The sequence below is a fragment of the Fukomys damarensis genome, unplaced genomic scaffold (assembly GCF_012274545.1).
Source record: "Fukomys damarensis isolate Sample0158 unplaced genomic scaffold, DMR_v1.0_HiC HiC_scaffold_31, whole genome shotgun sequence".
Taxonomy (NCBI): domain Eukaryota; kingdom Metazoa; phylum Chordata; class Mammalia; order Rodentia; family Bathyergidae; genus Fukomys; species Fukomys damarensis.
Window position 1 is genome coordinate 6078656 of NW_022900943.1, and position 22640 is coordinate 6101295.

General features: G+C 39.8%; 2 long non-coding RNA genes across 3 annotated transcripts in view; one reads left to right on the plus strand and one right to left on the minus strand.

Annotated features, from left to right (window-relative positions):
* Window positions 1-1080: 1080 nt before the first annotated feature.
* Window positions 1081-22640, plus strand: part of LOC104866775 — a 42795-nt gene continuing 21235 nt past the window's right edge. The window contains exons 1-2 of the long non-coding RNA XR_781552.2: window positions 1081-1143; window positions 10102-10287. This is a non-coding gene — a long non-coding RNA (uncharacterized LOC104866775). The remainder of the gene's footprint in view (window positions 1144-10101; window positions 10288-22640) is intronic.
* Window positions 8597-18900, minus strand: LOC104866774. 2 transcript variants are annotated; one of them, XR_781551.3, is made up of 4 exons: window positions 17800-18900; window positions 17407-17654; window positions 13578-13681; window positions 8597-9404 (listed from the first exon to the last, which is right to left on the minus strand). It is a non-coding gene; the product is annotated as an uncharacterized LOC104866774 (long non-coding RNA). The 2 variants fall into 2 exon arrangements; XR_004514878.1 differs by lacking the exon at window positions 8597-9404 and having other exon boundaries at window positions 10831-13681.

Genomic DNA, 22640 nt, shown 5'->3' on the forward strand with positions numbered 1-22640 from the left:
GATTCAGTCTTTGTCAGCCAGGCCATGGAGTTTTATTATTTTGGAAAACTCTATCTTTGGAAAACTATAAATTATATTTAAGAGACACATTTATATTTAGAAAAAGCATTGCTGGAAGCCTTTGCAACAAACCAGCAGAACTGGAGTCCTGGATTGATTTTGTTCTACAAACCACTCGTTTTTTCCTTTCTCTTTCTCCCCCTGCCTCCTTCTTCCTCCCTTCCTTCTTTCCTTCCTTCCTAGTTCAGTTTCATAATGAAAGATTCATCAGTTTGAGTATAATTGCAAAGCCATGCCTGCCAGTCTTTCGGAGAAGACAGGTTTTCCACAAACACACGTGTCTCATTTTGCATGCACTGGTTCAGCGTTCATATAATCATGTGTTTAATGGTGATGCCCATCATTAAAACGGCGAGTGCGAGACCCAGCCTGCCAAGTAACCAATAAAATAAATACGAGAGAGAGGGAGAGAGGGAGAGACGGAAAGAAGAAAGGGAGGGAGGGAAAGAGAGGAGGGAGGAAGGGAAGGAGGGAGGGAGGGAGAGAGAGAGAAGTAGCTCATGATAATGTTTGGAAATCTCTCAAGAGTTCTCATCAACAACTAAAGTTTAATGAACTAAACCCCAGTTGTAGTTTGATAGTGTAACATCTAGAAATCTACTTAGAAAGTTCGAAAGCTAAAGAATAGCCAGAATCTTAACTGTGCTCACACAAAAGGTTTTCTCCTGGCTGGAGCTTATGATTTTGGTTAAGATTGCATCTTAAAATATAATACATTTCGCATTTTACTATATTTTTAGATGTCAAATATTTTAATCTCTCTTATTTATTGGTTTACAGAGAGAAAATGTTAGATATGAAGCAAGGGTAACACATCTTTAAGCATTTTTTGAATACCATCTTGCAACATGGCTGATTACATAAACTTAAAGCAAATAGTATCCTGCAGCATTTTGTAGAGCAGATCCTGTTTGTACATTTAGAAGCAAACATGTAAAAATATGTGCCTATGTAAGCTAGATGGTTGCTTTCCACACTGCAGAATTTGTCCTTTTCACAATGTGTATGTTTTGTTTTACAGACAAAACATATGAAGAGGCTATGCAAGGACTGAAGTGGGAAAACAGAATTCTCTCTTCTGAGGTGGGTAGCGCTCCAGGTGGGAAGACAGTGAAATATGGATTACGTCTTTCAAAGGATCCACTGCAGACACTACATGCACCACTTGATAACCCATACTGAAAGAGGCACAAACTCATAATCCAGTGAACATGAAGACACACAGCCTCTATGTAAAGTTATATAACTTTAGGAAAATTAAATGCTTTTCTATTTTCTCCCTTTCTTTCATGTGCATAAGCACATCTGAAAGAAGAAAAACAGAGGTAATTAAACAAAAAATTCTAAAATAGAAAATACTTAAGGGCAAGAAAACAGATAGGCAGGAGGGAGGTCAGAATGATCTCGCCCCTGAGTAGTGTGCTGAGATATTGTCTATGTTAGACTTAAACACAAAGACTCCACATTTTCAAAATATTGCCAGAATGGTATGTTCTTTGAGACTAGATTTTCTCACAGTATACCACTGGAAAAGTAAAAAAAGATGGTCTGTCTGCAGATGTTCTATTAAATTATTTAATTAAATCCTGCTTCTCTCTGTGATAAGCCCAGAACTTGTGCTGGAAAGAAAGTAAAATAGCAAAGATGCCATAATCTCTCATATAAATGCTTTCTAGTCTCTAATCAGCTCACTCTAACAACTTTAATTTCAAAGAGAAAATTCTAATATGATAGCAAGTTGTCAGGCAGTAATATTTCAGTGCAAATGTTTCTGTCACATGACTTGCAAACTCATTAATGCTAATCTGAGATAGTTACAAACACCGGCATTTCATTAAAATAAAACTCAATTCCATCGTTTGTGCTTATGATCAATACTCTTCATAGGTAACTACTGTTTCTGAATTTTCTGGGAGGTCCTCTGCATATTTTCCTATTTAATCTCTATAAAGTGATTCTATAAAGTAGACATCATGCTTTCCACTTCATTAAGGTGAATAGATGCTCAAGAAAGTGAACTGACTAAAACTAGTCACGAGTAGACTTCTACTGAAATTCTGTAAGAGAGAAATCAAGTCCCACAAGATTACCTGAGTGGCTCCGGTCACACGAACGACTGGGAACCCCAGCCTTTGGATTTCCATCCAGCACCCCTTGTGCTGTTTCTCCTCTTTCTGTCCATGCTTCTACTGCAGTTTAAGGAGTAGGTGGTCTCTACAGCCACGGATTGAAAATGGAGAAATCTCTACAGACTGAAGTCTCAACTGATGCATCATTTTGTAACCCAAAAGCTAACGTTATTATAAACGATAGGGTAGAAACTTCTTAATCGAAAGTAGGTTTTAAATTAGTAATCATTTATTCAGTGACTATGAGAGCCGGCACATTTTCCACAATGTAATAAGTCACATTGATTTTTAAATGGAAAAGAAGAGCTATTTTCCCCCATCTGGGACAACATCCTGTAGTTCAAAGTAAGGAATACGCATCTGTGCTGCCACAAGTTCTGTGCACCGTGTAGCCTAAGCAAAGGCCTGCTGTGAAGAGGCTCAGGATTGGCTGTGTCCACCTCTTTACCACACCTCAGGAGGGCAGAAGTGTGTCTAGGGCTCTTACTGCATCCAGAGTACATCAACCCAGGGAGCCAGACGTTCTGCGGTCATCCCAATAGGAAGAAGCTAAAACCTCTGACCCCTCTAGGTAGGCCTAAAAGGTCAAAGCCATTCTAATAAAATCAACTCAAATACTTCATTTAAATACTTGCCCCCCATTAAGATTATTGGTACATTTAAATCAAACAATACAGTTACATTCATCATTGGGATCTTGTACCTTTACATGACAGGTCTTGGTTCTCATTTTTCCCCCATTCCCCTGCCCTCCCTTCACCCCTCCCTATTCACAAAGACTTTGTTCACATTTTTCTTTTCCTTTATTTCCTTTCCCCTCCCCTTTCCACTTCCCCTTTAGCTATTTTCTTCCTATTTCACGCTCTCAAGTATATCATAAGGTTCAAATGGTATAGTTGGGGTTTTTAATTATGAACTCATACTTTGAAGCCCAAATTACTTGAATTTCAGTTTTTGTCATACCTCAGTACTTTTTCTGAGTATTAAGAACATATTAAAGAACATGGGTTCTATATACACCTCGTGCTGGTGGTACTGTGTGAAATACAGCTATGCCCTTTAACATCTGCTCATCTGACACAGATTATAGGATTCCTGCCTGTGTGGGAACCTCTTGATTTGGAAAAATATAATGTACAAAACTCTAGATAACTGACCAAGGAATTCAGGTTTTGATATTCAGCTTCTATTAAAGGTTTCATCACAAATAATTCATTCTGAAATTAGAAGTGCTAAGCACTCCCATCCAGCAGGTCCCAAATTAAGAACAGACCTAGTCCTGGCCAAATAGAGAAAGCATGGGACTAATAATTAGGGCAGATGAAAAAGCAGCATTTGCAAGAACAGACAGATACCTCTATCGCTAGGAGGAGCTACTGAGTCCCTTTTAGTGTGAGGCACTAGACTTCTGTGAAGCACTGATCAAAAGAGAGATTCATGGTACCATCTCATTATCCTTGAGTAAACTGCGCATCTGTCTTGCACCTGAACTTTCTTATGGTGTCGGGGAATGGTGTGAAAACTTGTGAAAGACCGAAAACTTGGAGGGTTGGTGATGAACGAGCAAATGAAAACTCATCACAGCAACTGCAAAGAAACACCGTGAATTGTGATTTTATTTTTTGGTCATTTGAGTTATTGCTTTAAAATTTACTTTTATCTAGACTTGCTTTAAAATAAGGGAACAAAATTTGATGTGAATTAATTCATCAGTGCCAGTTTTGTAGAATCTGGAAAGGAATGAACACTTCCCTCTCTTTAAGGAATGAAGTTTTTTGAAACCTAGATAGTTTGCTGTTTAACTGTGGTTGCATTGAATTATGTTGTGTTTCTACGTTAGTTCCAGCTATATTTACACTCTTGTGAAAAGCTTTTTATAAACAACATAGTTTAATAACCTTCACTTCATTTCCTCCATTTTCCAGATGAAAAACTGAGGGTCAGAGATTTATAAAAAGTCAAGTAACTAAGAAGCACCAAAACCTGAAAGCAAAATTTTTAGATTTCAACTTTATCACTTTTTTCCATGTATATGGTTTCATGCTGTACAGTGTAAAGATTGATTAGATAATTACATCATGCTTATTAAAAATTCAAACTTATTTTATTTACTGAGTCTGTGGTCAGGATTCAGGCTCATACACAAAGAAATTAGTTTTGGGAACAAGTTTCTAAACTAAAATGTAATCAATTCAGTGTCCTTCCTTATAGACATTGCCTGACTTTCTGACTGATTTTTAAAATTTTTATTCATTTGCTTTTTTCCTCCAACTTAATGAAGTAATGGTAAACAAATAAAAATTTTATGTATTTATGATATATAATGTGATGTTTAATATATGTATAAATTTTAAAATGACTACATAAAGCTAGTTAAAAATACATCACCTTGCCTATTATCATTTTTTGTGGTGAGAACATTCAAGATCTATTTTCTTAATAATATTTTTTAAGTACAACTGACAAAATTTAAACATGTGATTAAATCAAGTTACCATCTCACTTATTATTTCTATCAGTCAGTGCTTATTAGAGAAATAGACAATGCAAGATAGGGAAATATATAACATTTACAAGATTGGCTTACAGTGAGCACCTACAGGGTCTGCACTGGAAGCCAGGAGACAACATCCAAGCTGAAGGTGAGGAATGGCACTTCTCCAGAGAAACAGAGCAGCCTCCATCTTCATTTCCCTTTATACCACTCAGGCAACGAGCCTATTGGTTGCTGTCGCTCACACCCAGCAAATCCTAGCACATCTTTAGTACACCCTTCAGCCACACCCAGAACTATGCTGATCCAGTTTTGTTGGGCATTTCTTACTCAAGCTGACACAATCACCTATCACAATCCACCCCTTGTCAACTTGGTGACAAGACACATTTCTTTAAATCATAGTCTCCAGATACAAAGACAAGTTTATAATTGTGCCTAACATCTTACAACTATCCTGTATACAAAGAGAAACTCATTAATTCTCTCCCTAGAATAGGAGGCAAGTTTTCTTTGGGCAGTGCTTATCCTGACATTTTATAACTTGAATATGAAAACATAGGTTTACCAATACTTAAAAACCAATGCTCAGTATATGAACATAATATTACATAGGCTGCATATTAAAAGAGAACTGTTACAATTGCAATCCTTGCTCTGGTAACTGATCATGGATCACAGCTGGTATTTAGAAATACCTTTTTCTACTACCCATTCTGTATTCCCTTGGCCTTCAGCAAGCGTCTCAAGTCTTGGTTCCTTCCCTGGAGGGTTGATCCACACCTTCATTCCTGAAGGCTCTGGGCCATTTGCCATCCTGCTTGGGTCAGGTTGTTGTAGTTTCCCATTGACCTTAATAACAAGGCATGGTAACCCTAAAAGGGATCCTGAGGGATCTCCTGCTCTCCAAGTATATTCCTCCTTTCCCTCCCTGTGGAGTAAATAGCTCAATTCTCCTTGATAGTCTGGGTCAATCACTCCTAACAACACTGCAACTCCGTTTTTAGCTTATTACTCATAGGCACGAGAAGACCAAAATGGCCAGGGGAGGTCTTAGCTACCAGTTTGATGATGTCATTGTTTTTTCTGGTACAAGCCTTCTGCCCTCTGGAACTAAGACTTCTAAGCCAGAAGAGCATAAGGCAGCAGGAACAAGAAGCAAAAAATTTTGCTAGTGGGTCACTAATGTAAACAGTGAGTACTCATTCCCACTTCTACCCCTTGATTTCTGGACCCATGAATCCTGGCTGCGGGAGACACAGTGCCACACAGTAGATCTGGGACCTTTTGAAGAACCTTTCCCCAGCCCCAGAAGCTTTTGCTACCTAGCTGGCACCGTAACTGTCTTCAAAAGACCGTTCCATTTTTCTATTAATCCAGCTGCTTCTGGGTGGTGAGGAATATGTGAATTCCATGACCATGAGCTAGCTCATTGCCTCACTTCTTTGGCCGTGAGATGTGTTCCTTGATCAGAGGCAATGCTGTGTGGAATTTCATGATGGTGGCTAAGGTGCTCTGTGATTCCATGGATGGTAGTTTTGGGAGAAACATTTTGTACAGGGAAGGAAAATCCATATCCAAAATAAATGTCCTTTCTATGGTGGAAGTGGTCTAATATAATCAACTTACTAGCAGGTCTCAGGCTGATCACCCTAGGGAATGGTGCCGTATTGGGCACTCAGTATGGGTCTCTGCTGCTAGCATATTTGGCACTCAGCAGCAGCTGTAACAAAATCAGCCTTGGTGAATAGAAGTCTGAGTCACTGAGTCCATGCATAACCTCCATCCCTGTCACCATGGCCACTCTGTTCATAGTCCATTGGGCAGTGACATTGTGGCTAAAGAAAGAGGTTGACTGCTATCTACAGAATGGGTGGTCCTATCCACTTTTTACAGAATTTACTGAGACTTTTGATCACAAAAAGATGTTGAAAAATTTTAAATGCTTTTTGATGAGATGAGCACAGAATTTCGTATATATTGAGTCATATGTGTAGAATTGGTAGGTTGTATGGTTTTAGGAATATATCCATTTCTTCTAGGTTTTCTAGATTGTAGGCATATAATTGTGCATAGTAGTCTCTGATGATCCTTTGCATTTCTATGATCTTCTGGACTTCTTCCCCTCACTACTCTTTCCCCATTGTGTAATTAATCACTAATAGGGCACACTTAAGTCACCCCAACAGGAGGTGAACAGACAGGCTATTTATAGAAGAGCATTAGAGGTGCCATAAGAAGGGAATGTTGTTCTTGTTTCTTGAACTTTTTTCACTCTAGAATATACTTTTAAGATTTCTTCATGTTAAAAATATGCACCTACTGTGTTCTCAATGGCTATCCAAGCATTCAAAATATAAACTTCCATTGTTTTATTTCCTATTGAGAATCAAATTGAGAGGCAATTTTGTTTCAGGTATTTGCTATTATCACATGTCCTTCCAATAGCGTTCGTCCAAGTCTTTGGCCATGAACTGGAGAGAGATGTCTTTCTTTATCGCTAAAATACTTCTTGACTTAAATAATGATAATAATAATGTTTTGATGAACATTTACTTATTATGTATTTTTCACCCTTTACTGTCAATATATCTGTGTTCTTATATTCAAATGATGTCACCTTTTACAGCATATAATTAAATAATTGCTTTTTCCACCTTTCAGTTATAATAGTGTGTGATTTAGTACATAATATCTAGTGTGTAATATTTAGTGTATAATTTAGTGTGATTAAATTATTATACTTATAATTACATGTATCATAATTATTAATATAATTGGTTTTAACCCTACAATATAGTATTTGTTCTCATTAGTCTTCATTCCTTTGCCTTAGTTCTAACTTTTTTGAAAATAACCATAAGTCTCATCACTTCTTTTTAACTCTTCTACTAGATTTTTTTATTATTTCTCTGTTTATTATTTATTCAGATGACCCAGAAGTTATAGTATTCTCTTTGATTTATTATGGTTTATTTTAAATTAATATTTTTAAACATTTCGGGATCATAAGATTCCTACAAAAGCATTCATGCTATTTTTACCACATAATCAACATCTCCCTTTATTGCAAGCACCTTTTCAATATGTTTCTGTTTGTTGCTTTAAATATTTAACATTTTTTAGATTTACTCATATATTTTCCACATTTATTTTTGCTTTTTCATTACTTAATGTAGTTTTGTTTCTAACAACAGGCTATTTTTCCTTCAGCAGAAAATCTCCCTTACATTTTCAATGTCTATTAACAATAAAATTCAATTTTTATTAGGGATCAAGTCTATTAATTTTGTTCAATTTAAGATATTTTGAGTATGGGATAAGGTATGTAATTATAGATAGGTAGTTTCATATTTTCTGTCAACAGTTTAAAAAAATTCCATCCCTTTGAGTTATAGCTTCTATAGTTTCAGCAGTAAAATTACCTGTTAGAATTATTCATTTCCAGCTAGTATGTTTTCATTATTTATATACTGTTATGCTTTTCTTGTTTTATTAGTTTATCAGAAATTTGTCTATGGTGTTCCTGAGTGAGATTTTCTTTCTAATTACCCTACTTACATTTCCATAAATTTTTTCAATCTATAGATTGATTTCTGTCATGGGTTTTAGAAAAATTTCAGCCAATTTTGTTTCAAGTATTGCTTCTGTTCCACCCTTTATCCTCTGGGGTCACATTTCCATAAGGTGGAACTCATGTGTTTGTTTAAATATGTCTTTAACCTCTATCCTGTTTTTTAAGCTTATTGTCTCAAGTGGATATTTTTCTTCAATTATATTCAGATGATTTGGAATCTCTTGCATGCCAGAAAGTAAAGAAGTGCTCAAAAATTGTTGGAGTATGTCAAAAGGATATTAGTTTCTGCTGATAGCAAAATATGAAGAAATTTGAGAAAATAAGTTATGATGGTGATGAATTATAGTCCATAAAATGAAATACGTATCTCTGACTTCATAATGATATAAATTGATCACTTAATCAACAACTCAGTGGTACAATACACCAATAAGTAGTGAGTGATCACTGTTGCATATCATAAAAGTCTGCAGAAGGAATGAGAGAAACAGAAAGTCCCCATGTGGCAAGCCACACAGTGATAATTGTCGCACATTAAAAATCATTAATGGCTGCTGAAGTACGTAGGTGAAAGTATGATGAGAAACAAGATGTGGTCTCAATGTGCTTCTTCCCATGATGCTATTAATCACAAAGGAGAAAAGGAAAACCTGGAGAAACCTGGTAGACATCACTTTAATCAAGCTACTGAAAGTCACCCTTTCTAAGTAGTAAGGCATCAGGCATCATACAGGCAGTACTCTTCAATAGTGTCAAGACTGAGACAAAAACACTGAGAAACTCCTTGATTAAAGGAAATTAGGAGATATGAAATCTGAGATTGGGTCCTGGACTAGAAAAAAGAAATGAGATATTTGGTGAAACTCAAGTCAAATGGGATTTTCATTAATACTACTTCAACGTTAATGTTAATTTTTCTTTTCCCAGACATAAGCTGTAGGAGAAGATGCTAAGCTGCCTAGGCATGTATCCTTTAACGATAGTGGTGTGTTCCGAGAAATGTGTCACTGGGCCACTTGTCCTTGTGAAATAAGAGTGGAATGTAATTACACAAACCAACATGGTGTGGGGCAGTCACTTGCGGTCACTTGTCCTGGGTCTTGTAGAGAAGTAGAAAGACTGCACTCTAAGCTTACAGAAGCATCTGTGACAAATACAGAAACCAGTAACATTCAGTTATTATTATTGTTGAGTATAATGTACCGTCCATAACTGAGGTATTAATACACTTTTGTAAGAGTGGCGGCACAGTGAGTTTATTTCTGGAAGCTTCAATACAACCAAATGAGTGGTACCTTGTGATGTGACATTGTAATGGCTACGACATCACTAGGTAATTTCCCTCCCATTTATATTCTTACGGAACCACAGCTCTACACGGGTCCATTGTCTCCCAAGCACCATGATGCACCAGATTTACTGTCTTCAGTATTTGGAGCAATACCTAGCGTGTGGCCACATACTGACTTGGAGAGTACTGTAAGAGCTGACCCCACGTAATGTCTTCAGGGTGACCCTGGGTGACGCTCTTAGCAAGACTCGGTGCTCCGCGACCTCCCTTACTGCTGCCTGGCCCCTCTATTTCACCCATCACCTTTTTCTTTTTCTTTTTCTTTTTGGTGTTACTAGTGACCTTACGCTTGCGAGGCAGGCGGTGGAACCACTGACTAAATCCCGGGCCAAACCAAACAAACAAACAAAAAAAATCCCGGCTTTTGCCCATCACTTTTGCTCCTCTTTGGGAAAGGTTAGAAGCTCCATGCCCTGCTTTTTCAGTGTAAAAATACGGATCAACACGAGACACCTGAATTTAAAGACTTCTTATCATTTTCATTTCACAGATGACAAAATTGAGGTCCAGACATGGCGTCGGCTGACCCCAAACTGCAAGTTCATTAACTATTCTCTAAGATGGCTTCCACACGGTCTGCAGCTTAGCGATTATGCGGTGTTGCAGGGAGAGGAGACTCGTGGGATAAGAAGACCTCAGTCTTTCCTGCCTAACACCTGTTTAAAGGCCCGAGCTGGTGAGTTTAAGTGAGATTTTAAGTGAGAACTGTGGTGTTTGGCTCATTTGGAGTCATGGGTGCGAAGGAATGGCTGTAAAACAAAATTAATATGTCCCAAGTAACCTGTGCTCTATCCTTCTTTTTAATGCTTTGTCTTGGGGAACTAGCTACAATTTCATGTATTTTGAATATAAATGTGACTGTGTGCAATGTAATTACACTGTGCTATTGTGTACATTTTAAATATAAAGCAATTATGTACATATATCCCATAACATCATGTTGTACGCCTTAAATGAAACATACATATATATATATATCCATGTTAAAAGAACACATTTTAGCTACTCTTCACACAAAAGCAAAAGACAATAGAGTAATTCAATTCAATTCAGCCTTTTGATAGGGAGCTCATCATTCATAAGTCATTAGCTTAGTTTTTCACTATTTCCCCAGCTTTATTGAGGTACAACTGACAAAAAAATTGTATACATTTAGGTGTTCTGAAACAAACAAACCAAGAAAACCTTTTTAAAAAAGTTTTTTGCTACATTCACCATCATTCACATGAATGCTTCTGACAGAAGTGCGGGGGATTTCCCCACACTGGGTATTTCTGCAGCAGGTACCAGCTGGGTGTCCTCTAAGTCACTCTGATTCTGAGACTGTCATGCTCACAGGTGAGGGTGGGGTCTGTTGTGACTCAGATGTCAGTCGTGGGGCCCAGGTTGTGACCTGAGCCTCCTGCCACTTTCTCTTCCATCTATTTCTCCTGCTGGGGGAGCTCACAGAATCCAGGGAAACATTTTATTGACATTTATGCTTCACTAATGAAGGCTGCAAAGTGCATCAAGATGAATAGCCAGATGGAAGAGATGTACAGGGCAAGAGATCAGATATTTCTATTACATTGTAATCATAGTATGTCAAACGTATTGTCTTGACATATGTGTACATTGTGATTACCATAATTAAGCTGATTAACACATCTATCACCTCGTACACCTACCTTTCAGTAAGGGTGTGTGTGTGCGTATGTGTGTGTCTGATGGGAACGCATAAGATCTATTCGCTTAGCACATTTGAAATATTTAATGCACATCACTTATTAGCCATAGTTGCCTAGTTGTACATTTACTCTCCAGATATTTATTATCTTGTAAATAAAAGTTTGTACCTTTGGACTAACCCCTCCCATTTCACCCACCTCCTACACCCTGGACACCAGCTTTGTGTCTCCATCTCTGGGGGTTTGATAATTTTAGAATGTACATATAAGAGAATGTACATGGCATTTTCCCTACTATGACTGAGTTATTTCACTTAGCATAATGACTTCCAGGTTCGTCCATGTTGTCACAAATGGCAGGCTCCACTTTTTTAAGGCTAAAGAGTATTCCACTGTGAGCAGATACCATATTTTCTTCATCCATTGATCTAAACATTTAGACTGCTTGTCCACCTTGGCTTTTGTGACAAGTGGTTCAGTGAACAGACATGGAGAACTATTCAACATCTGATTTCAATTCCTTTGGCTCTGTACTCTCGTAGAAGGATTTGAGATTTCCACTTTTATCTTACTGAGCTTGCAGACCTTGCTCTAAAGGGTTTGTAATATCTGGTGTATCCTAATTTTGCCCCAACTTAGCACATGGATTTTTGGAGTCCCAGTTAAATGCTAACATGGTTTCAGTGCTTCTGAAGCTTAGGAGAACTTGAACTCTAAACTCTGTGGCCACCGCTGCTGAAATCCTTTCTTAGCTCCCTTATTTTCATTTCTTCCATTTTCTCCAGGTCTTGCCCTGAGAAGACTTAGGAGTCTGCTAACAGTTTAAGGGGGACAATGTGTACATTTCAAAGTGCCCTCCTTTAGAGTATGTTCTCTTCCTTACTGCAAGTCTCTCTGGAAGGCCCAGAGCCGTGGTCCTTCCAGGTAGTACTCTGCCTCCCCCACTGACTGAGAACTACAAGAGGTCAGAGAGGAAAGGCCAGGAAATTGTAGGGGTAAACGCACTTCTCTCAAGAACTTCATTTCTTACACTTTCTGTCTCCTTTCTACTTTCCAGTGCTTTCAGGGAACTGAGTTTTGCTTTTTAGCCTTAGGTTTTTGTGTTTTGTTTTTGCTTTCTCCCCAAACCCCAACATCTATAATTTTTATCTGTGAAAAAGTGAGTCTTTTCCACGATGACCAGCACTGGGATTCATGTGTAATTCGCTTCTCTGCAGAGGGGCGGGGGGAGCAGCTGATCCTCGATGAATCACAGGCACACAGAAAGGGCAACATATACACCTGATTTCTCTCTGAAGCAGAAGCCCAGGCTCAGGGCTGTAACAATGGTTTCCATTCACATCACCTTCCAGGGCAGAGGGCAGGTAGAGCGGAGTGGAGATTTTATCAGGTGAGGCAAAATAATATTCCGATCATAGCTCCCTTCTTAGCAGGAGTGTAACTGAAATGGAACTGAAATGTTTGTTCTCTCCTGACAGCTTATCACTGGCAATTATTTTACTTTCATCTTGCTTATATCTCCCTGAATGAGTCGTTGGGCTTCTTTTATAATAACCCATCAATCACCGCTTAGTTCTTACTTACTCATATGCTTATCAATGTTTGTTTCTATGTTACCATTGTGCCACACACCATTCTGGATTTAAATTTCTTGATACAAGGTTTTGAGAGTACCCCTCAGTCTTTCTATACAAATAGTGTCATTTCGCTGTCTCTTGGACAATGGCTCAGCTAGACATTGCAGGTTGGCAATTATTTTCTCTCCCCGATAAAAGAATGATTCCACTGTTATCTAGCCTCTTACTTCAGGTGAGACGACTGTGTCTGTAGTTTATATTATTTTTAAAATTATCTTTTCCCTCTCACTGCGCTTAGAATTTCATCAGACATGTTCAAAATTATTTTATAAAAGTGGTATGAATGTGGATTTGTTATCATGAGTGAAGGGGTCCGGGACAGGTTCCTGGATTCTTGTATGTAACAAAGAATTGGTTGTGGCAAGCAATGGTGAGGGAAAAGCTGCGAAGTTTATTACGGTGAGTGCTTGGTTAGAGTGATTATGCCCAGGGTGCAAGAGGAAAATGGCATGAGCTGTGGGGGTTCAAAATGTTGCAGGGTCTGGGTGCCTCCTCTTGGGTCTTTGGTGCAGGACTGGAAACATGACTGACTGTGAGCGGTGTCATCCCTACCTACGCATGTCCTTTCCCATAATTCGCTCTGTTATAATAGGAGGAATGAAATGTCTTCCATATATTCGAACCTTGGTCTCTGGGGGAGAGCATGTTACTGTAGATCTTACCGGAGGATTTGCTGTGCACAGGTCACTGTTTGGGATTCCGGAATTTTCCAGGGCAGGGTTGGAAGGTCTTTGCTTTTCTTGTCTCTTCCTCCTTGTAGTAAGCCCTAGGACAAGACAGGGCATGTGACCTCAGGGATTTGTTCGGTTGGGGTTCAGGGAAGGGAGTAGCCCTGTAGCTCCAATGGAGTATCTAGATTAGATTTATTTTTTACCTTTTCTGTACAATTGACTGTGTTTCTTAAATATGAGAATTCTTGCTTTTCATTAATTGTCGCAAATCACAGTCACTTTCATTACGCCATTTATAGGCCATTTGCTCTGTTCCTTGATAAAGAATCTGTATCTTAGAATGGCTGAGTCCTGTAGGCTGTTTTTCTTAATTCCTTAATTTACATCTTCAAAATTTTAATGTAGTTTTTCTTCATAGATTTTACTTTATTTTATTTTATGTTGTTTTATTTTAGAGACAAGGTCTCACTATGTAACTCAGGCTGACCTCAAATTCACAGTGATCCTCCTGCCTCATCCTCCCAAGTGCTGGGATTACAGATGTGCACCACAACTCCTGATTATCACAGATTTAAGAAGTGACTCTTATTCACTAAGTTCTTGGTATCTGAACTTGGTTTCTATCTGTAAATACATGTTCAAATGGATTAGGTCTTTCAGTGTCTTAATTGCTTTCTCTCTCTCTCTTTTTTTTTTTTGGTCCATACTCTTGTGTTCTGGGGATCCTCCTGCATCTGCATCCTCAGTAGCTAGACTTACATATGCCTGACACTGTGTGTGTTATAATTTAAAAGCAGACTTTAATCCTGGATAGCAGTAACTGAAGACATGGCCCCCAGAAAAAAATTTGTATTTCATGATTTGAATTGTGAATAGACTGAACAAGTAGGCAGAAACTGGGAAAGGCACTTAGAGGATATTATATTCCCTCTATTTTTATGCAGATATGCACTTTCTAAATAAAAATAAGTTAAAATAATGCAGCTCATGAAAATCAATTTTCAGCATGATGATTAATTACTGATGATACCTGGTATGCTTGAAAAATCCCAAGACAGTGGACATTAAGTTGTTCTCATCACTAAATGACAATTTTGTGAGGCAATGAATTTGTTATTTAGGTGGATTAAACTCTTCTATGATGCATATATACTTCAGAATTATAAATGCATATAATTATGTCAAGTTTAACAATAAATAAATATTTTTAAAACAAACTTACTTCTGACAGGAGGTAGTTTTATCCTAGGTATTTTTTGCCCATGTGCATGTATCAAAGAGTCTCCTTCCTAGGTTAGCACACTGCATGGTGATATAAAAACTATTTATGCCTCCCTTCATTTTGTTTGCTCAAAGGAGTACTAAGTGTGTTATGCTAAATGTAAACACTGCCAACATCATTCCTGCTCCCTTAAGTGTGGTCGCCTAGTAAGGCCGGTATGTCCTTGTCATTAAAGTTTACAGCTCAGGGCCTGAGAGGAGAGCTGGGGAGAGAGGCAGCAGGTCCAGAGCATCCTGCAGCAGGGGCACTGAGAAAAGGCCGTGCTTCAGATGCAGTGAGGCACTGCCACTAATGCGATCATTGGCTCTCTTCCCTGGGACAAAATACCCAACAGGCCCAAAGTACCGGATCTGCAGTTTACTTGGGCTCACATTTGAGGAGGTTCAGCCATGGTGGAAGGGCCTGTGAGGAGGAAAGTTGCTCATTAATTCCAGCCAGAAGCAGGCAGGGAAGGGGAAAGCCAGGGAGGGAGACACCCTAGCAGGCTGCTCTCCCTCACCTGCCCCTTCCGACCAGACGCCACCTCCTGAAGCCCCCGTGATCCTGTCACCTTCCAGCAGTCCCACATGGTCTTGGAATGGCATTTAGATATAATTCATAACATTTAAGATGTCTTATTTGGAATTGCTACCTTTGGTAAATGAAGTCACTTCAACTAGTGGGATAAAATCACTCAGCCACCTTTAGTGAAGAGAAAACACCCTCATAGGTGTCATTCTTGGCGGTCAGTGCAATGGGGATTCCATAAGTACTTTTCTATCATATCTCGTCCTCGCAAGACCCTGACAAGTGGGTGTTTTTACAATAAAAAAAACCTAACTAGGAGAAAACTACTGGCGAAAGTTTACGGAGCTATTAAGTGTGTAGAAGTAGGGTTTGAATCCAGGTCTGTGAGCTCCTAAATCATGTTCTTTCCACTATATAATGCCGCCTCCCAAGTGGACAAATGCCTTCTCTATGGAAATGTGCTATCCTTAGCTGCCCAGATATTTTTAATATTGTGAATCAAAAGTGTACTTGATGTAAGTATTGGGAAGCATTTAATTCATTATAGTCATGTCTACTTTCTTTAAATATTTATTATTATTATTATTATTATTATTATTATTATTATTTGCCTTGAATCAGTGTGAAGGGATATCCGGAAGTGTCAGACAGGAACATTAGCATCACAGGTAAATGTTATGGCATAAAATTTATGATGTAAATATTTACAGTGTATGAGCCAGATCACCAGAGTAACCTCTAGTTCTTGTCGTAGTTTTTGAACCTTGGGTTGCAGTAAAAGGAGAAAGAAAATAGAACAAACTTCCAGTGCTGGTGACACCAGCATAGGGCTCAGAAGCTTTTGTTTTTTCCACGGGCTTTCGTTGTGGACCAGAGCACAGCTGATAGCGAACAGCACTGTGATGCCCAAGAGCAGTGTATTAGAACCTCCTCCACAGTCTTCTGCGGAGCCTGACTTTGACCCTGTCATGTTTAAATCCTGCACTGGCCACTTTTGGAGATGAAGGAATAGCCCACTACTTTTCTCAGCAGAAAAAAAAAATCACATATGGGTTGAAAAATAAAAACTTATAGCACTTTGGATCTTTTTCCAAGCAAGAGAAGACTTCTGGAAAAGAAATAGTCTGGAAAATATTTTTTCCAGAAACTATCACTTCATTATCTCCGTAAAAGAGTTCAAGTTGCTGAATTACCTCCTTCTGTGGTATGTCTCTTTCATCCTGTCAGTACTGCTGTATAGAAGTCTTCAGTGTCCAAACTTGGAATTCATTAAAAAGTAGTTGAAAACTATGCACACTAGCCAGTTACTGAAAATGGAGATTTTTTTTTAATATTCTTGTTCTGCCCTGTTGTAGCCATATAATTTAAGGCATTTCTAAACATCAAAGAGAAGCATTTTCAATGAGAGCATTTTGGTGCAATTCCCTTCCATTTTTCTTACAGGACACAGAATTTGGCAGAATAGCCCATTTCTTTAGACTGTCCAATACAAAGAGAGGGTAAGGCTTTTGTTATTTTTAATTAAAAATAAAATTCTCCATCTTCTTGATGGATAGATATTGTGGTGATTCTCATTGGGACAGTTTCCATTGGATTTGGTCTTTCATTCACTGTCCTGAGAGTGGCCAAAAGATCTGCCCTGCCCTGGGCAAAAATTTAAGGGATTTGGTTGAGGACCTTTGCAGTACACCCTTTAAGTTTCGCTTCTTGATCTAGAGCCGTAATGTCACACCTGTAACCAGGTATGCCTCTCATGGGACCCTCAGCTAACTTGGCAGTGACCTTGTGACTCTTGCTAACTGTATCCGGTTAATTCCTACAAAGCCACTTGCTGGGAGAATCCCTGATCAAAAGGAAAGTGTGTGCATATCAAGTGAGATAAACAAGGAAGTGAAATCAAAACCCATTAAGTGGAAGAAAAGTATCATGTACAGTCCGAGCTAGGTTATGGGAGTGGGTGGGAAATCCCAAGGCAGAAGAGGGAGAGAGGGAACAGCGCAGGGAGGAAGAGGATCTGTGCATGAAAATTACCTTTGAGGCTTCCTGTAAGAGGTGCTGGCTGTGTTAGTTTGGAGGAGGCACAGGTAAAGGAGGAAGCCGGCTTACACAGCTCTGCGATGGTCGCTTCATCTCACTGTGGTCAAGTATGAGACCTGCTGGCCACGGGGTCAGTGAGCTGAGGAACAACAGGGCTGTCTCTCACACAGCACCCAGGGAGAGAGCTTCCGAGCCGGCCGGAGGCCACGGGGTGAATGGGCTTCGGACAGCTCAGGTGTGGCCTGCAGTTGAGGGTCAAGGTGGTAAGTATGGGAACAAAGTTATGACAGGTCTATATAAACATACATAAAGAACATGGAATCCCTGTTAGTATTTTAAAGTAATTGCCTAAGATACGTTCACATTTTCTGTACATATCACACGCACCTAAAGTAGCATCAACATAGGAATTGCATGCTGATTGTGTATATTCCCAGGAATGTTCAGAGGATATTCCAGGACATCGTAGCTTATGTTCGAATAGCTGCCACGAGAAAGCATTGTAGAGAATTCACCGTCAGTTTGTGAACATGCACATTTCACGATTCTGTTCCACACTGTTTCATTTCGGGCACATTCTGTCGGGCTTGGTGTTCCTTTCATTGCACCGATTTTAAAACAGTCTATTAAGTTGATTAAGATGATTCACAGTTGCAGGTGCTGTCCTTCTCCAGTAAACTGTTAATAACATAATCATTCACACTTGCAAACTGATTCAGCATCTGGCTCCAAGCTCCCTCCTTCCTGGCCCAGTAGGACCTAGAGCAATATTCGGGGGCGGGGGGACCCGCAGTAGTACGGCGATATGCACCGTGGCTGTCCAGACATGTCGACTTTCCCTTCTCGGCTTTACTTCGCCAAGCTGCACAGGCCTTGGGAAGTGGTGGAGAAGACAGTAAGACGCTGCAATTCCGTGGCCCCCTTTCAGACCCTGCGGTGCTGAAGTATTGGGGGTAGTAATTAGCAGTCACAGCACCTTCAGGATGCTGGGGGAAGGGCAATGGCTTTGAAACCCACCTCAGACCAGCACTCAAGGCAGCAGTTTACAATAGGAAGCAAAGAAGATTGTGTCTAATTAGAACTTCAGGATCATTTTAAAAGGCTTGGGGTAATTACTTGAGCAGGAAGGGGTCCAGGTCGAGGGTAACGCCTCTCGTCAGGAGAAAAGGCCTATTTATATTCACGCACTCATTCAACTATAATTTGTAAGTGCCCATGAAGGAAAATAAGAGCTCTACCTTTCAAAATGTTGTGTTAAGTATATTTTAAGGTACCGTAAGCCGTGATTTTTACTGGAACTTTACATCATTAAATAACAAATGACCTGTTAATTCAATATTAAATTTAGTCCGGTCCTGAGTTAAAGGCACAAACTCTGAAATTTTTGCTCTAGAGAAAGTCAAACGAAAACTACTTGACTAGACAGTCTTTGCAAATGTTTTAATCAGTGCATATATTTAAAACGGTCTTGAAATACAACTTTTTCTAAACAAGCTTTTAAAAACATCAGATTGTAGAAAACTATAGGACAAGGCGACAATCACTTTAAATTTTATAATTAGGGAAAATTCCACTGATCCATAATGAGAACAGAATATCTTGGCTACCCGATGAAAGAAAATTAGTGTGAGGTGGTTGATTAGTTTCAACTTCACGTAGTGACTCAGTCAAAATAACATGAACCCCTTTACTAACAGACACATGTGTAGCCTTGCGCACACGTGCTTAAAGGAGAGACGCTCGCTCTGAGATCCAACGGAGCAATGCTGCTGGCAGGGTTAGCTTTCTTAGCGCGCGCCTTCTGCAGCGTACTTGAGTTATTTTCGGCCATTTGTTGCGTGGGTTAAGATAAAAGACAGCAAATACTCAGCACAGGAAGATGCTTTGCAGTGCACCTGCTGGCGGCTGGGGCCGCGGGTGGCCATCACACAGCTCTTCATTTTTGCTCTTGAGGCTCCTAACACTCTGGGATTAACCGTGGCAGGAGTCCTCCCCTTGGCCTTGTGAGTGACCTCTCACCTGACACGAGGTCAAGGCCGTGCGGCTGCACCATTCTCCCGGGAGAAGAAACGCTTTCACTTTGTGAGCTAGGCGGTGCTCGATTCGCGAGGTCGTCACGCAATACGAACTAGTAGGATTTGGTGACCACTGAAAGGTTTACCCTGGTGGGAAACTGAGCCCACGGTTGTCCTAGGGAGGAGCAAAGAGGAGAAGAGCAGCAGACAAGAGCCAGCGTCATGGCTGGGAACTCAGAAGAATTAGAAGGGAAGCTAGATTAGGTATGGTATTAAAATTTCATAAAACAGTTTTTAAAAAGGAGCATGAGAAGGTCCATGATGTGTCTTATAGTTTTCCTGCTTTCTCTTTCTATGTCTTTGATTTCAAAACTCATAGAAGTAAAATTTCCAGGCTGGAACTTTGATTTCAGGACTATTTCTACAGTCAACCCTTTCTCTGCCTTAGACAAGCATCACTGCAGGCAGAGGTGAACAGGAAAGTGAGTTCCAAATCCCATTTCTGAGTCTACCCATTTTCCAGGGTTTAACAGCTGGGGTCTGCACTCAGGATCTCTGATCTGCGACCTCCTGTGTGACACCCAGCTCCTGGTGCTTCTGCCTGGATAGCATTGTGAGTGCCGCTCCAGAAGCTTTCACTTTTAATTGCTCTGTCCTCCTGGGACGTAGGTAGTGAAAGAAGGACCTTAAAAATGGGCCAAATATTGGGTGAATAGTCCTTTCAGGATTTCATGAAACTAACTCTAGCATCCTTACTCTGGTACAATTTAAATTGCTATTACTTTGGCAGGGGCATAAAGAGAAACAGAATAAAGAAAGTGGACCTTCCATTTTCCTGCAACTTTAAACGGAAACTTTAGCTTACAATATCAGCCTGTAATTACCCTTTCTCTTAACTATTATTAAAGCTTATATTGATCGGCCATTGAGCATGTAATAGCATTTCACTAAAATCAGAGTATCTAGGGAAGATTAGAAGTATTTACAGGAAATCTAATTTGGCTAAAAGCAAAGCATCTGCCCAGTTTCTGACTTCCTCAGCTTAAAATTCTAGTCCCAAAAGATAAAGTACAGTGATCCCAAACTAATGTTTAAATCTTCTTTTTGGTAGACTGCAATCAAATTCCCATGTAATCTCTAGTAACTCTGTTCATAAGAAACAGAAGTGGTAGAGAAATTTAAGTGGAACACTGTAAATATTAGGTAAGTAGCAGTGCGAAGGTCAAAACAAACACATACATAAACATAAAAGAGCTAATTACATAGCTAAAAAATTCTCCAAAAGAATGCTGGCAGAGAATAAAGGAAAGGTGTCAAAAGTGAATACTGTCCTTTTGCACATGACCTCAATGACGAAGTTGAGTCAAGGCATAAAATGCAGAAAAAATTACCTGGTGAGTTTAGGCTAGAAAAAGGAGTGAATGCAAAAGGGGGGGTCTTCAGAAATGCATAAACCTTACGAGAGTAAGAGTGCTTTAAACCAATAGAATTACCTTCGGAGCTGAACAAGCTCCCGGGATAAAGCTGCTCCATTTGGGAACGAGGCACTGCAGTGCCCTCACTCTCAGTATGGATGGGAACTGTGAGCCGCAGCACACAGCTGGTGAGGACGGTGTGGGCCGCGTCCTGACTCCTGAGGACGCGTGTCCTGTGCTCCCTCCTGAAGAGCATCTCATCTGGTGCCTGGAGATTCGGACAGTGCTGTGAGGTAAAAAACCAGGAAAACAGGGGAACAGGGACTACACAGGAGAGATCTGGTTGAAGAGCAGCATGCTTGACAGTAGCTCAGTGTTTCGCAGCTGACTTATTAATTCCTTATCTCTGTTTTATACCATGAAATACTCTTTGACTGTATTTGTTTGTTCATCAGTTTGGGCTCCTGAAGCTGATGACATGGGTGGGAAAGTTGAAAAGCAGAAAGGTAGCTTCTCTGGGAGGTGAGCTGTGGGCCACTGACTTCTGGTGGAGGCTTCCCCTTTACCTCCTTCTGCCTTCCCTTGTGTGAGGGGAGAAAGAGTCCTCCACTGTCCCTTCTTCTCAGTGGGCTGAAACCTTCCAGAGAGGCTCACTCATAACCTAAGTACATTGCAGAGGCCACTGCTCTGAATGCAGCATAATCCTTACAATATTTGATCATATGGACTCCAGAAGTGTTAAGAACATGGTTTAGCTTATAGCAACTTGCTCTATGGTGTTTTGGCTCATCTGCCTTAGGGATATGGTACATTTCTGGGTACCTACAGGGCAAAGAAAAGTTATAATCTCACAGAGAAGAAAAAAAAGTCCAGAATTGAGAGAATGGAACCACCTCTCTATTTCATCCATGCAAGTGTTTGTTTCTGTGTTATTTTGTTTGTGGCTCTTTCCTTTTTCTTTGGAAGTACTAGAATTGAGCCTAGTGAGTGCTGAGCAACACCCCCAATCCTTTCTTATCTTCCTTTTTTTTTTTTCTTTTTTGAGACAGAGTCTTGCTAAATTGGCTGGGCTGGATTAAAACTTGTGATCCTCCTGCCTCAGTCTCCCAAGTAGCTGGAATTACAGGTCTGTGCCACTGTGCCCAGCTCTATGTGAGTTTTAAAGCAAGAGCTGTCCATCGATTATTTATATTGCCCAGGTCATTAACAAAAGTAGCAAGTAGAAAGAGGAAAAGAAGTATTTTTCTACCACCAGGAAAGATACTGGAGTAAGCCCAATGAAATGGTTTTCTGTCTGAGGGTGTGTGGCACCGTGGGGAAGCAGGGGCTGTGGTGCACTAGGAAACACTCCTGTTTATTGAGTATAGGAACGCCACAGGTGGAGAACTCCTTCCTTCATTTTTCAAGTGAAAATTAAAATTTAAATATTCACACAAAAATCTCACAATTTTTATGTCTTGGCTCAATTAATAATACAAACAAAACAGCAACAAGAAGTCACTGCGTGGAATGAACAAACTGTCCCCTTGCATGCAGTGGTTGGTAGGCCTAAGATTCGTTACCTCTGAGGTGAAGAACTTAAGGGTATTGATTCTGAACAAAATGCTCAAGGTTTAATTTGAGTGTAACTGTTTCTCTCTCTCTCTCTCTTTCTCTCTGTGTGTGTGTGTGTGTGTGTGTGTGCGCGTGTGTTTGTGTGTTTAAGGGCTATCAGGTGGAAGAGAGGCTCAGTTTTACTTTCTGAATTCAGTGTCAGTCATATGAACCAGATCCTCATGTCTACACCCCAGCGTACTCC